The sequence below is a fragment of the Rhinopithecus roxellana genome, chromosome 15, assembly GCF_007565055.1.
Source record: "Rhinopithecus roxellana isolate Shanxi Qingling chromosome 15, ASM756505v1, whole genome shotgun sequence".
NCBI classification, from domain to species: domain Eukaryota; kingdom Metazoa; phylum Chordata; class Mammalia; order Primates; family Cercopithecidae; genus Rhinopithecus; species Rhinopithecus roxellana.
This window is the reverse complement of record NC_044563.1, coordinates 66,656,252-66,672,915: the sequence shown is the minus strand read 5'-3', so window position 1 is coordinate 66,672,915 and position 16,664 is coordinate 66,656,252. Positions and strand designations below refer to the sequence as shown.

Below are 16,664 nucleotides of genomic sequence, written 5' to 3'. Positions count from 1 at the left end.
GCTAAGGAAGTCCCAGAGAGTCAAAGGAGGAGGGCACAGCCCCTGGGCCCAGAGAGAGGGCCCACTAGCATCAGGTGATGTTGAGGCACTTCTGCAGCCTGACAGGCCCCCACGCAGGGGCCCTCCAAAGCTGGGGTGCACACTTGCTAAAGCTTCTGTACTTTTGAAGGGCAACCCCTGCAAGGGAGCAGAGAAGGCGAAGACTTAACTTAAGTCCAGGCAGGGGTCACAGTTGGGACCCCAAAGGACACCCTTGGGAGTCATGATTTGAAGAATCTTTGTACCACAAACTGGCCCAACAGAACCACCCCCAGAATCACCAGCACGTTCAGGATGCGACCATTGCCCAAGTCCAGGGCTGCCACCCAGCTGCCCCTCTTCGCCATCCACCAGGCAATGCAGTGTTGCAGCATGAAGACCACGAAGCAGGTCACCTGGCCCAGGAAGCCAGTCAAGCCACACTGGTAGACATGTAGGGCCAGATGGTAGCCGAAGCCCAGGAGAGCCACCATACGGCCCTGGTTGATGCCACTCTCAAACAGGCTGGAGGCGATCTTGGTGAAGTACTCGTAGGCGTTCTCTGCCGTGGGCTGCAGGTGCTGCAGCATGGTCTAGAACTCCGAGTCATAGAGCCGGTTGATGTCATCCCAGATGATGGTGAGCTGCCGTTCCACCTGCCCCATGGTGCTGCTAGGTTGGAGGGGCAAGGTGACCATCTCTGGGTCGGCAGGGGCGGCTGGCTCTTCAGCCTCCTGTTCCTGCTGATGGCAGTCAAAAACCTAGCTGCGGAAAACCTTCTCCATGTCCCGGGTTACCTGCTCCTCAGAAGCAGAGGGCAGGGCAAGCTGTCTGCACTCCTGCCTGGGAAACCCTGGACCTTGCCTTGATGCCATTTTTCAGGTCTCAGTGGAGGACAGTGTCAGCCTCCTGGGATCCTGGCCCAACCCGCATGGGTCAGCAGGGCAGAGATGAAGGTCCCAAGGGGCTGGAGGCTGCTGCTCCCAGGGGCTGGGTGGGAGCCTGGCTTCCAGGAACAGGCGTCAGTGCATTCTTGGCATCTGGATGTAGCCTTTGCTTGTCCCTGTGCGGCCTGAGGGACCCGCGAGATTCCAGTGATCATCTTTTTTTTACATTTTTAAAGCATTGTAAACAAAATAAAACAAACAGGAAGCAAAAAAGAATACATGACAAAAATCTAAGAGGCCTGCAGAGCCTAACATATTTATGATGCTACCTGGCCCTTTACGGAAAATGTTTGACTATCCCTGGCTTAGGTAGGGAAAATTAAATAAATAAATAAATAAGATTTTTCAACTGGTGAAGACGTAATGAGGTCTGCAAATTTTCTACCATAGGTCACTCTCCACACAGGCAAGGGACCCTTTGCTGTGAGTGTGGTTCTCGTTGGAGTGGGACGCACTGTCACTCTTTAAACAGTGTACTGTGCCTCAGGTGCTGCAAGGCACTGCTATGCTCACATTGACGCATTAAGGCTCTGGCTAAGGTAGAGATCAAATGGGCTGCCCACTGAAAGGGGTAGTTCAAATTATTTCAGCTTCTCTTTTGTTTAGCTAGGGAGGGAGAAAGCAGATTAGGCCCTGGAAGTTCAGGGGGAAAAAAAAATACCGGTTACACAAACATAAGGTGCTTAAGCAGGCACTTGTCCTGAAATGAAGGTAGAACCATACTTTTTGAAATACGGCTTAGCAAATGCTTTCTTACCTTTCAGTGTACAGACCTGAACAACAGGGAGGTGGGGAGGCATCTGTCTGTGAAAGGATCTCATCCCAGAACTCTCTTGAAAAGGAAGGGCCCAGCTGCCACTAGACTGGTTGCTCAGACTCAAGATATAATGGCTGAGGTTGTGGGCCAGGGCTGGTGTTTGGGTCATGCGTGTCCCTACACCTAGTTGTCCTGCCGAGGGATTATGATTTGGGAAGCAACAGTTCAGGGTGGACTGTGACAGAAGCTCTGTGGCATTGGTGCCCATGTGGTGTCCCCCAGCTAATGCCCGCTCAGAAATCCATTCTGGCTGCAGGGGCAGATGCTGACTGCAGGGTGTGTCATCAGAGCAGCATCCTGTGAAACTGGTGAGCCATTTGGTCAAGCGCAGGGTGAATTTGGGTTGAGTAAACCCTGGAGTTCCTGGAAAACACATGGACACAATCACCTTAAGAAAGAGATACCAGGCTTTTTCTGCTAGAATGTCATGGGCTTGAACAATTTGCTAAAAACCCCAAGGCAATATTTTTACCCTGAGTTTGCGTCGCTTGGCCACACATACTCATTCATTCATTCCTGTACAGATGGGGGTTTAGAGAAGTGAAGAGGCTTGGCCACGTCACACACTGGGTGGAGTGTAGGAATCTAAGCTCAGTCTTGTATGTTTCCAAAGCCTGCTCTCTGTCCACAGTACCCTGTTGCCTCTTGTAGAGTCATAGATGATTAGTGAAGTCTCACAAATTATTCACCATTTTTGAGTGAGAAATTGAGACTCAGGGAAGTGAAACAACTTGTTCAAAGTTGTTTAACTAATTATCAGAATTCCTACAGACCTGCCTCCAGATTCAGGGAGTCTGAGTTGCCGTAAGCTTCTAAGAACTTCTTATCAAAGGAATGGAGAATGTCAAATGGAGTGAGTTGAAATCCATGGGGACAAAGAAGCATTGAAGGAAAAGTGAGATTTGCAAAGTGAGCCACATTTTGCTTTTCCTAATGACCTGTTTGTTGATGTCCTCTTTGAAAGGGCTTCCAGGAGGCAGGAAGGTATGAGCTGCTTTTGGCAGTTTAGCCCCAGAGATTGCCTGTTTATTTATTTAGCGTTTTAGACATTAACTTGGCTCATATAAAGCAATTCCCCTAAAGTTTGGAGTTCATAGACATGGGCCAGGCATAGGGAAAGTAGTCTTCTCCACTCAACTCATGACCCCAGAGCATGAGTCTAGGTTGATCCCCAGCCACTGGGTACATCTGTAACTTGACTACACTGATTTCTCAAATAGCTCAGCTACAAATGGCCGTGGAAGAGATGCCCAAGAAAGGTCTTGAAATCAATGGAAATCTTTCATTTCCTGTTCTGGTCTCTACCTGACAAGCTGACACTGCCCAAGGGAGGCCCCCAAAGCCCAGTGTTCTCTGCAAATCAGAGTCAGTTTTCAAAGCACTGAAGGTATAGCCCAGGCTTTCTTACATGTGTAGCTTCCTGGTGTATGACATAGAGAACCCCTGTGTAATTCAGTTTCAGAAGATGGTACAGCACGTGCCTGGAGAAGTTGCCAAGCGCTCTTTGACAATGCTTAAGGACAGGATCTAATAACCTTTCTGGGGTAATGTAGGCGAGGACTTTCCTAGAGATAGAGGATGAACTGGGTGCCCTCTTTCATCTTTTGGCTTTGAGAGTTCAGAGTTTTGCTTGCAAGAGCAAAGTAAAAGGTGACATGAACTGAATTAGTATGGGCAGCCTGTATACCTGGGGGAAGTCAGGCTGGGATTATTCAGACAGTTAACCCTGTTTCTAGCTTCACCTTTCTACCTTAGTAGATACAAATTTGGTTAAGATATACAGGCAGAGTGGACACTCTTTGCCTTTTATTCTAGTTTGGCCTATCCCTGTAGTTAGAAAAGAGCAGCAGCTTGAGTGTAGTCTATTCATCCACGAAGGGAGGGTTATTTCTTTGCAGGCTTATTGGTGAAATACTCAAAGAAGATTAGAGCCCTCAAGGGGCCTTAAAGAATATCTTGTTCAATGCCCTTGCTCTCAGGGGAAGCAAATGAAGTTCAGAAAGGCTACATGAGGAACTCAGGGCCCACATGCCATGGTAGGGGCAGGGCTGAGCTGAACCTCTGATCTTTAGGTTCTCAGGCCAGTAGGTTTACAACCTGCTGCACTGTGTCCTATTGCCTCTGTAAATACCAGGGACTTCTTGTTAAAATCCACAGTCCCATAGCAAAAGGAGGGAGGACCTTCGTTTATTCACTTATTCAAAAACTTGTATTCAGCTGCCCTTTGGCATAAGAAACAACAAGACTGATAAGGCCCTTCCCTCACCTCATGGTGCGAACAGCACCAAATATTTGCAAGGAACCTATGTGGACTTAGTTCTCTTGCTCTTCTGTCACTTTCTTAAGTTGGTGAGAAAAAGATGCCTAGGATAGAAGTTTTTAGGGAGGTGGAGAGACAGAGAGGGTGGAGGAGAGAGAATGAGGTGTATAAGAAGGAGAGAGAAAGAGGCTATGTCCCAAAGGATATTTGCAGGGAGGGAAATATTTGGCTGTCTCCCCCACTCCGCTCCTGCCTCCTCTTCCTCCTGTTCTTCCTCCTCCTCCTCCTGTTCCTGCTCCTCCTGCCCTCCTCCTTCCCATTCTTCTTCTTCATTTGTGTTTAGCTGGACTGTATCAAACTCCCTTAACTCTCTCAAACGCAGACCTTCCTGCTTGCTGGTAAACTTGAGTTGCTATGGTGAGAGAGTGGCCTGGGACCACTCAATGGAAAAGCTGGAAACAACACCCCACCCGGAGCAACATATCAAAGAGTTAATTAGAAGGACCTGCCATGTGTTTCCCATTCCCTGCCGCAGATTCGATTGCTTTTTGATTTATCACCTGTTTTTCTAAGCAAAGCCTTAGCCCCCATTCTCAGTTCCCCTTTCTCGAATATGTTAACAATAGTTGGGGGCAGAGAAAGTAGGGAAAGTTGATCAAATGAGTAAATTCCCTGTTGTTCCCTTAGAAAGCTTTCTTAGACCAACCCTGTGGCCTTATTTTATCTGTTGTCCTCTCTCTCCCTGTTTCCACCACTCATCTCATGACATTCACTTGAGTACCTCTCTCAGGGGTTGTTAGAACTCACTTGCGAAAGTTCACTCTGAAGTCCACAACAAATAATCCACTCTGTTTACATGGGACTTGAGAGTTACAGAGAACCTTCACATTTATTTTGTCCCACTTTCAGCAACCTTGCACAGTAGCAATGGCTATAGTTACCATAACTGTCTCTTATGTACAAGAACAGGAATGAAGGCCAAGGGAAAGCGGAAGGGCTTGCCCACAGTCACTCGCACAGGAGTGGGCATGAGCCTGAGTCTTCTGAATTCAAGTCCATGATGCAGCAATGCTCTTGACAATCTTGCTGTGTTGTCAATCATTTGTGAACTTGGTGTTAGCCATAGCGGGATGAGCATCTGACTGTGAATCAGAGGAGAAGAACACTGTGTATCTCTGGTCTTGGTCTTGTCAACTGTAAAATGAGAGTCAGAAGGGGAGTTTAATGGAAGTGTAGTGATACAGTTAACGATTTTGTGTTGTATACTGAAACTTGCTAAGCAGATAGATTATAAGTGCTCTCATCATACACACACACACACACGCCACACGAAAGAAAATGGTAATGATGAGAGGTGATGAGTATGTTAATTAACCTGACTGTGGTAATCATTTTCACATGTATACATATATCAAAATATCAACTTGTACATCTTATATACATATATAAGTGTGTGTGTATATATATATCTACATATTTAAGGACATAAAGTTGAATGTTGGTGTCCCCCAAAATTCGTATGTTGGAACCCAGTGTGACAGTGTTAAGAGGTGGGACCTTGTGGGAAGTTATTAAGCCAGGAGTGCCCTGCCCTCATGTATGGTATTAGTGCCCTTATAAAAGGGGTTGAAGGATGCTGCCTTGTCCCACCCACCATGTGAGAATACAGCTAGAAGGTGCCACCCATGAGGCAGAGAAAAAGCTCTCACCAGACACCGAATCCGATGGTGCCTTGATTTTGAATTTCCTAGCCTCCAGAACTGTGAGCAATACATTCTGTTGTTTATAAATTACCCAGTCTAAGGTATTGTGCTATAGCCGTCCTAACACAGTTCTCTAACAGTCAATATTTTATTTTATACACAAATGTGTTTAAAAAGTCATCATTTATTCCTAGACATACATAATCAATCTTAACGTTGGTATTGCTGTTAACAGTTGTAAAAAAGAAGGGTCTGCGTAAGGCAGGGACAGCTGAACTTTAATGGGGTCACTCAAGATTCAGGTGCTTGGTCAACTTTTCAGATCCAAAATTTGATTTCAGTGGTTCACTCAGAGATGTTCAAACAGGACAATGATAGTGATCATTCCAGATTTAACCAGACCAACAATAATAAAAATTGCTGGCATGTATTGGACACATAAAATGCAAAGCACTTTTCCTGGATTATTCTATTTTAATCTCCCCTAGCAATGCATGAGTTAGGTACTGTTATCATTCCCTTGTCAGTGAGGAACTGAGAGCATAAGAGCTAAATGATTGGCCCAGTGTCTCGCACCCAGTAAAGGCTAGACCTGGGCTGCCAACACCAGCAATAATTATGCAGAAATGTTTCTTTTGCTAATTAAAAGCCAGAAAAGCAATGTACTAATTGACAGTGGGTGAGGTTCTGGCTGGAGAGCTGAGCGAGGGCACTCATCTTTGTGAGACTTGCCTTCTTGCTTAGTCACTCCATTGAAGACAAGTGACAGATAAGATTTTCCTTGGATATCCTGGAATTTGACCAGAGGTTATTGGCTGTCTTCAAGGGATGTTTCCATCCAGCAGGACCGATGATCTAGAAACAGAGTTCTGGGCAGCGGTGGAGACACCCTGAGAGCCTCACTGCTTGGCTCTCTGTTTCCAGACTCCTGCGGACCCCCACCCTCTGTTATGACAACACAACATTAGCTGAGATTCATTGCAGTTCAACTGAGTAGGTTACCATAAACCACATTCCAATGTGTTTTTCTGGGGAGACACCCTGGGGTCACCCTGATTGGACTTAGGGGAGACTCTGGTGTCCTTAATTGAATTTGTAAGGCATCCTGTTCTCCTTGACAGAAAATGGGGAGAATCCTCACTCCCATCAACAGCACATTTACAACCATCTCCTGAGTGGTTTATTTCTGCAGATGGAGAATCTCAGTCATTTTATGTTCTTATTGTTTTCAATTTACTGACCAAATTCTGGGACTGTACCCAATTTGAGGTTTGTAACCTCTTGTGTGTTATTATAGAGAGAAGTAGGGCACAATGAATGAATTTCTTGTTTTTCCCTCTGATTCAGACTCTGTTTTTTTTTTTTTTTTAAGTGGGAGAGCTAGTTGTAGATGCATGTAGATGAAGTTAAATATGCACATAGATGTAGATGAAGGTAAATATGCACATATACATGCTTATTCAGGAATATGCGTATTTGGTCTAGCACACTTTATAGCTGGAGAAAACTTCAGCCTGGCCTTTTGTTTTTATATTGTGCTTGCTGTGATAGACTCATCTTCTGCCCTTTCCTTTTCTTTGCTTTTGGCATAGTTTTTCCACATCAAGTATTTTCACAATAGGAATGGAATATAATGCAATTATCTATTAACTTATTTAACTTAACATTCCTTATATTGCACTACTGTGTGCCAGATGCTGCCCCAAGCATATTACAAATATTAATGGATGCAATCTTATTTATACTTCTTTGAAGTAGAACTTATTACTACCTTCATTTTATAGATCAGGAAACTGAGGCAAGTTTCTGTATCTGCTGGGAAACTGGATTTGCGTGGTGGAAAGGTGATGTGGCTGGATTTGCATGCTGGAAAGGTGACGTGGCTGGATTTGCGTGCTGGAAAGGTGACGTGGCTGGATTTGCGTGGTGGAAAGGTGACGTGGCTGGATTTGCGTGCTGGAAAGGTGACGTGGCTGGATTTGCGTGGTGGAAAGGTGACGTGGCTGGATTTGCGTGCTGGAAAGGTGACGTGTCACCCTGCTGCTTTGTTTGAGAGGTTTGGGTTTTGTTTTCAATACATAAGAATGATAAAAAGCTGTGGTATGATAGCGCCGCGGGTGTTCGAAAAAGAATAGCCATTCCTCTGCAACTGAACAGCCAGAATCAGCAAAGGCTGGATTTACTAAATGATGTACTGGTTTTATGGCTAAACACTTACAGCTATTAAAAACACTTTTATTATTAAAATTCCTGCAGGAAACATAACTTTCTTATTGTGATACTCAAACTCTCTAGCTTTTAACTTGCCCTCCTTTTGAAGCAATTATATGCATAGTGGGACTTTTAATAATCCGTGGTTTCTTTGGAATGCAGATGTCATGTTGGAGCATTGCAGACTGCTCTTCCCCTCTCTGCCTTTACATACAAGGTGCCTATTGCTGAGAACACTGGTTCCCACTTCTCTAGCAGGCAAGGATGTGGGCAGGACAACAAGCACAGGTAAGGCCTCCGCTGACTCACCTGGCTTCGGCTCAGGTGATGGAGTCAGTCAAATCCGCATTCATCCAGGCAGTGGCTCATGTACATAGGCACCATGGCTGTGACCAGGGTGATGGTGGTGAGGGGCTGAGAGGTGAGTGGATTCAAGCTATGTTTTAGAGGTAGCATAGACAGGAGTTGGTGATTGGTCTTGGGGGATGAGAAAGAGGAATCTGCTATGTCTGGATGTTTGAGTGTAACCTCCTGGGATTCAGGGACATCTGAATTGCCAGTGCTTCCCATAGTGATTGGCACGTAGTAATCAATTGATAAGTATGTATCGAACATGTGAATAAATCAGCAATGAATGAAGACAATGAGAGCCAGTGAAGTTCTGTGATGGCCCACGGTCATGTAACTGTTGAATGACAAAGGTAACCCTGGAATATAGGCTACCTGAGAGTGATAGGACCTTTGGCTGCTTTATATCCTTTTTGTGGCCTCTCTTCCAGATTTTTAACTCTTTGAAGGCAGGACTGTGTAAAAATAAACACAATTAGATCTGCTACTTGGCACTGGAAGACTGGATTAAAGATGAATGTCTGTGTACACAAGCGTGCCCATTTCTTAAGCATGAATGTGCTTTCCTTTTGGAAGAAGGATTAACAGGTATCACAGGATTCCCAGGGTCTTCCACTGTTAAAAATGCCAACTTTCCTTTTTCATTATCTCTTATATCTGTGCTCTCTTCTCCGTTCCATTCTACCAGTATCTCTACCCACCTCTTGCCTGGACCAATGCAAAAACCTCCCAACCTTCCACCTCATGCTTTATTTTTATGTGTTGTTGGTCTCATAAGATAGAGTTATCTTAGCTTTGCCACTTACTAGCAGGGCAACCTTGGCAAAGGCATTTATTTTTTTCTGAGCCTGAGTTTATTCATTTGTCAAAAGTAGATAATGACAAAACATGTCCTACTAGTATTGTGAACATTTGTCTAAAATATTTGTGTGAACCAAGCCAGACCACAAAGGCTGGGCCAGGCTAGAGGACTGGAGAGGCTGACCAGGCAGACTTGGCGGTGGTGACTTCCTTTTAGCTTTCGCCTCTGCCAACAAGCAAGGCAAGGAGGCAGAAGACACAAGCGGATGCAAGCCCAAATTCAGTGATTTTGGCAGGTTTCAGTGACGCAGCGGAGGACGAGGCCGACGTCAGGACGATGCCGCTGTGTAGATTCTAAAGGGATCTCTTCTATTAATGCCATCACTACATCTAGTGCTGGTATCTGCATTGTGCTAGATATTTTTGCATACTTCTTTATATTCAGTCAACACGACAAAGATGAAAAGTAGGAATAACTGTCCTCATTTTACAAATGTGGCCACTGATAGAAAGGTTCAGTAACTTATTCAAGACCACAAAATTAGGTCTTTTTGATAATTAAAAAAATTCAAACCCAGGATATAAACTCAGATTTATTTTATTCCCAAGCCTATTAATTTCAAGTTACAGTTATTATCAAACTGTATGTTTCTTAAGGCAGGATCTTAGTCGTGTAATCATTTATCCTCATAGTAGCTTGCCCATAAGAGGTACTTAGTACATGTTCTTTGGTGAATGATGTTGTACAAATAATAGTGTCCTGTTTTATAGGTTATGGTTTAAAAATAGAGGAAATGTATAGAACTCTTGGAAAGTAATTAAGATATCTGAGAAGACTAAGATTGAGAACTTCTTGGAGGTCTAATTCTAAATTAAACTTCCAAGTTGGGATGCAGAAATAAGGAGGATGTTTGGAAACATCCCATGATTCATATTTACCTAAGAAGCTTCATAAGGAGAATGAATCTAGACTGATCTTTGCTTGAGAGCCGTGTGATGGCCAGAGAAAGCAGCAGTGTTAACAGCCAAGAGGAAATCAGCATTATACTAAAGCAATGTTTCTCAAAGTGTGTTCCAGGGAACTATATACCCAAGAAACACTATCCTTCAAGAGACTTCTATAAAAAGAGGTGATAATTTAATACATATAGAAACATGACATAGTTCCATGGATCCTTGGACAGTACAGGGGTTAGGGGCATTGACCCTTGTGCAGACAAAAATCTGCATGTAACTTTTTTTTGAGACAGGGTGTCTCTCTGTTGCCCAGGCTGGAATGCAGTATTGTGATCACAGCTCATTGCAACCTCAATCTCCTGGGCTTAAGCCATCCTCCCACCTTAGCCTCCGAAGTAGCTGGGACTACAGTAGCATGCCACCATGTCCAGCTAACTTAAAAAAAAATTTTTTTTTTATTAGAGACACTGTCTCACTATATTGTCCAGGCTGGTTTTGAACTCCTGGCCTCAAGCAATCCTCCCATCTCAGCCTCCCAAAGTGCTGGGATTATAGTGTGAGCTACCATGCCCAGTCTGTATATAACTTTTGACTCCCCCAGAACTTACTTACTAATAGCCTGCTGTTGACTGGAAGCCTTATGGATAATGTAAATAGTTGATTAACACATATTTGTATGTTATATGTAATAATATTGGATTCTTACAATAAAGTAAGCTAGAGAAAAGAAAATGTTATCAAGAAAATAATAAGGAAAAGAAAATACATTTACTATCCATTAAGTAGAAGAGGATCATTATAAAAATCTTTTTCCTCTTTGTCTTCACATGGAGTAGGCTGAGGAGGAGGAGAAAGAGGAGAGGTTTGTTTTGCTGTTTCAGATGTGGCAGAAGTAGAAGAAGAAAGTCCACATATAAGTAGACTTGCACAGTTCAAACCTGTGTTGTTCAAGGGTAATCTGTATACTCTTGTGGTATAAATTAACACATTGAAGGCTGCGAATTCTTATAATTAAATAAATCCTAACCAGAAAAAAAAAAAAAAGCAAAAACAAACAAACAAAAAACACCAATAAAAGGAGTGGGGTGTGGTAGGTGCCTTAGGATTGACATTACTAAAAGGTTCATCAAAATGTTGCTTTCCAAAATTAAAGAACAATCTGTACCATAAAATACAGAAGTTGATTGCATCCTTCCAAATGACAGTATTAACTTTATTTAACCAGTATTCCCAAATATACTTAACACTGATTTTTACCCATAGCCACTCCCATTTCACCACTTATTTATGTACCAAGGAACTAGTGGTTATCAGAGCCCACTGAGAAATGCTAAGAAAGAAACTGAGTAGTAGTTTTAAAAAATCCTTCTTTCATCTTTTCTTATCTTCTTATTTATATGTTTTTGTGTTTGTTGATGGAGGTTGGCTTATTTCATGTATTCATTCAATAAATATTTACCAAATACCTAAAAAGCATAAGACACAGTGGTACATTCTCTAAGTTAGTAGATTCTTGATTTCTCTTTATCTCATGAGGAAGGGAAAAGGAAGGGGGTGGGGAGATAGGTGTGCAGGAGTGTTGGGAATCACACCTGATTAAGATGTCACTGTGTCTCCAGCCATCAGAAGTTATTCATGCCCAAATAACAACAGCCTAAATCTCTATTGCCATAAAGGAGTTCAGTACTTTATTAGGGTTTCCTCCTCAAGTAATTTTTGGAAACTGTTAAGGGTTTGAATGTACTGGAAACCTAAGCTCCAATGTAACTGTACTGAGAAGTGGGACATTTCAGAGGTGATTATCCCCTCATGAATGAGTTAAAGCCTTTATCTTGGGCATGGGTTAGTTATCACAGGAGTTGGTTTCTGTTAAAAGGATGAGTTTGGCTTTCTTCCTCTCTCTCTTTCCCTTGTGTGTACATGCAGGCATGTGCTTTCTCATCATGTGATGTCATCTGCCAGGTTATGATGCAGCAATAGGGCCCTCACCAGGTGCCACCCCTCCAGAACCATGAGCCAAATAAACGTCTGTTCTTTATAAATGAACAAGTCTGTATTATTCTGTTATAGCAGCACAAAATGGACTAAGACAGGAACCCTTAAGGAAGCTGTTGCCTAAATCCCCCCATTCTAGCTGGGCAATTCATATGGCCTCTGGCTCTGGGACAATGCTCCAGTCTGCTGGCTGCTCCTTGCCACCTTGTAGTTGTTTTTTGAGGCTATTGTCTTTCTGCTTCTTCCCAAGGACAAATAAAACAGTGTAGTTGTAAGACAGCTTACATCTAGATTTAGGAAATAAAAGTTGCAATATTTCTGTTGTTATACTCAATTTACATGTCCAGACAGAATATTTAACATCTCAGCCTAGAGCATATGCATATATACACATGTAATGAAGAAGTGGGGCATGGTAGGTACCTTAGCATTGGCATTACTAAAAGGTTTATCAATCTATTGCCTTCCAAACTTAAAGGACAGTCTGTACCCTAAAATGCAGAAGTTGAGTGCAACCTTCCAAACAACAGTTTTCTAAATTGAAAAAATTTAAGACTCGTCTCCACCAAGTGGCCCATTACGTGTAGAGGAGACAATGTAAACCTCTTGGATTAAAAGGAATTTCTGTAGTAAGCAATGTAATTCCTGGATTTTGCTTGCGTGTACAGAAACAGTAATGATCAACTTGGCCAAGCTAGAGTCAAATATACTCTGAAAAGCAGCCTAAGAGATCCTTGGTAGAAAAACTGTGTGATAATTGATTTCTGGTGATGAACACCTGGAGAAGATATAAAGAAGAGAAGAGATGATGGATTATTATATGTACATGCACACATATCTAATAAACGACATTCGATTGTGGGGGTAGAATCTGAAAGGCAAGACAAGTCCATAATAGAATTATGGTATTAGCCTGGGTTCTTCAAACACACACAGCCTGTTACAAAGGCTCGTGGTGACAGTTATTTAGGGAATGATTCCAGTGAACAGGAGTTGGGATCGAATGGGAAATGTGGGAAATTCAAAGATGTGCCATTGAGCTGGTCATTGCTGTGGGCAACTGGGACACAGTCATGCTAGGAAAGGCTGTTAGAACTAGAAATACCATTTGACCCAGCCATCTCATTACTGGGTATATACTCAAAGGATTATAAATCGTGCTGCCATAAAGACACATGCACACGTATGTTTATTGCGGCACTATTCACAATAGCAAAGACTTGGAACCAACCCAAATGTCCATCAATGATAGACAGGATTAAGAAAATGTGGCACACATACACCGTGGAATACTATGCAGCCATAAAAAAGGATGAGTTCACATCCTTTGTAAGGACATGGATGAAGTTGGAAACCAGCATTCTGAGCAAACTATCACGAGGACAGAAAACCAGACACTGCATGTTCTCACTCATAGGTGGGAATTGAACAATGAGAACACTTGGACACAGGGTGGGGAATATCACACACCAGGGCCTGTCGTGGAGTGGGGGGAGGTGGGGAGGGATAGCATTAGGAGAGATATCTAATGTAAATGACGAGTTGATAGGTGCAGCACACCAACATGGCACATGTATACATATGTAACAAACCTGCACATTGTGCACATGTACCCTAGAACTTAAAGTATAATAAAATAAATAAATAAATAAATAAATAAATAAATAAATAAAAAGAGATATTATACTATCACAAAAAAAAAGAAAGAAAGAAAAGAAACTGTAGAACACACTTCAGAATTTACTGTCTCCAGTACAGTAGAATAGTGTGTTTACCTACCAGCTCCAGAGCCCATTGAACAAGTGTTGCTGATGGGCTCCTAGGTTCCTCACTTGCAGGTTTGCCCCCAGGTCAGATGCCTGTGAGCCATCTGGATGGAGAGAAGCCCCCGGGAAGAGAGGGAGAGATACCAGCTACTATCAAGTGAAGCCTGCCTTCCCCTTAAACCCCGCTGTTTGTTTATCATGTCACCTCCAGCTAAGGTCTTTATCTGGAGCAGCTTCTCAGTTCAAGGGTCAATTGCTCATAAAACTAGAGGCTGCCTGAAGAAAGCGCAGATGATACGGAGAGCAAACGTGGCAGCCTTTGCTGATGGTGGCTCCCCCTGCTCTGCATTCTTCTCTGGCTGCCCTTTGTTTAGTGTGCTGTGTACCAGGCACTGCAGTCAGCACCTCCTGTGGATTACCCGTCGTGTGCAATTCTCATGGGGTAGACACTTGTACTGTCCTCACTTAAGGGCTGATCGACAGAAGCAGATGTCGTGGATCAGCTTACTCTGCTGCCAAAAGCGTGGGAGGCACAGGCATTCAATAAATGTGGAGATAGCAAGGGACTCTTTCCATGGGCTTGGGAAAGGCCTAGCTGAGGCCCCATCACTGTGTCCCCTGACTCGACTTCATTTTTCTTCTTAACAGATTATTTATTGGTCTATTTGTTTATTGTTGATCTCCTGCTAGTGGAACATGAACTCCACTGAAGTCGGGACTTGATCTGTTTTGTTAGAACAATGCCTGGACCACAGCAGGGAGTCAATGAATATCTACCATTGAATGAAAGATAAATAAATGAGCTTTTATGGCTGTGAATGCAAAGAAGTTTGTCCTGTTTAAGAACTTTTTGATAAAGAGGTTGCAAAATCTCAGGGAAAGGGAAGAAATCTCAATTGGAAGCCTATAGGGTATGGGATCAGTGATGAGAAAATGCAAAGAAAAAGAAGATAAAGGAAAAAGACGGGAAAGGGATTCATTCCCAAAGGCCCCTTTATGGAATATTTGTTGGGTGTATTATCTGCCACCATACATAATAGAGGCACGGTGGTTGGCTTCAGTGTGATAAGATGTAGAGGGAACAACAAAGGGGGATTGGAAATTGTGGGGAATTTTAGAAGAAAGAGTCCTGAAGAAGGCTTTCTGTGAGACACATGGAAGGCCCGGCCTTCTCTCTGGAGCACCGTGAGAGTGACATTGGGGAAGAATTGCAAGAAGTTTCACACTACAGAGACCAGGAGGGAATTTGCCTCTGTGGTCAGGCTTCCAGAGTTGAAGAGGGCCTGGCTAATGTTTGCCACTGATGCAGCTCGTCAAAATGCCACTGGAAACGGAGAGCAGCATTGATAAAGGGCAAGTGGAAGCAACGAGCCGTGGTGTGAAAATTAGCTCCCACAGGGTGGATTTCTTCAAAGCGGCCAAAGTTATAAAACCTGAGAGATAAAAAGAGACACAGCAAATTATGTTGTGCTCGGGGGTGGGCCATGCGGGTGGTGGAATTGGGTGCTGTGTATACAGCCAATAGTAGAACTGTGACTATTTGTCGAATGAATCATTGTTTCCCTCATCAAAGATGGACTTGTCAGGCAGACTTTCAAAAAGTCTGAGGATCCCCAGGGTCCTAGAAGAATGTGCCCACTTTTCCTTCTTCTCAAGGCCCCTCTCATGCTGTCGTCTACATGGTTACATTTCCTTATCTGTGGGAGCAGGGTTAGCCTGGGTCTGGAGGCCTGAATGAGAAGCCACTCCTGGCCCATACATACTGACTCTTCCCTCTTCTTCCTGTGCGGAACTCAGGGGGACCAAATTCCAGGCTGGCATTTCTGGCTTTTCCTGAAACTCTCTGTCCTGTTCTAATAAATCATATTATGTTGTGTAAGTGATATAAGTCAGGCCAGGAACATGCAGCCCAGGGAAGAAGCACATTCGATGTTTTGATTTCTTTTTTTCTTTTGGCAAAAACGTGTTGTTCCCATTCCTGTGAGGGCAGAAATAAAGTCCGCTTGGTATGGAGGTGGGAGGGGCCATTCTTGAATGAACAGGCCTGCTGCCTGTTCCAGAGACTGAGCGGTGACAGAGGAGCCACCGTGGGAAAGCAGTGTGGGTACATCTGGGGCTTGGATAAACTAAGTGCTCCAGCACCCCACACTGGCTCCCACGACATTTTCAGGCAGGCCTGGGTTTGCTTAGTACAAAGTGGCTGGAGTGCAGATTTGATAAAACCTCATTGGATTGCATGATGCGTAGAACCCTCTCTACCTGAGTTAGAGGCGAGTCTAAATTGAGAGAATACTTTTGCCTGGTACAAGATGCATGTATTATTGCACAGATGAAATCAGTGTCATTTGTGGAATCTTCATTATCCACAGGTAGAGACTTTAAGAAATTTCTGTTTCCTCTAGGCCCTACACAGAAGCAGTCACCAAATTCCACATTTAAAACAATTCTTCCTGGCACTCCCCGGCCTTTCCATGCCTCGACATCTCCAGGCAGGAGATGGATCCCTGTCTGGGAGGCAGTGCTGGAAGGCAGTGGGGAGGGCGTGTGTAGCTCTAGAGAAGGATGCTCTAGACTTGCTTCTTGGCTCTGTCCTGTGCCTGGGGCAAGCTCACATTTCTGCTTCTCAAGTTATTTTTATAAAATGGGGATGATAATACTTTTTACTTTGCAGGACTGTTGTGAGGATTAAATGGAATAACACTTATAAAAATGCAGGTGACTGAACAGTGTGGTCCCACTTTTTTTTGATGTGATTAGTAGAAAAAGAGTCTATAAAGATATACATCAAAACGTTAATGACTTTTTAATATTAGGGTGGTGGGATTTATGGGTTTTTATTAA

General features: G+C 43.5%; 1 pseudogene; it reads right to left on the bottom strand.

Annotated features, from left to right (window-relative positions):
- Nucleotides 1-260: 260 nt before the first annotated feature.
- LOC104668210 lies at nt 261-893 on the bottom strand (annotated as a pseudogene).
- Nucleotides 894-16,664: the final 15,771 nt, after the last annotated feature.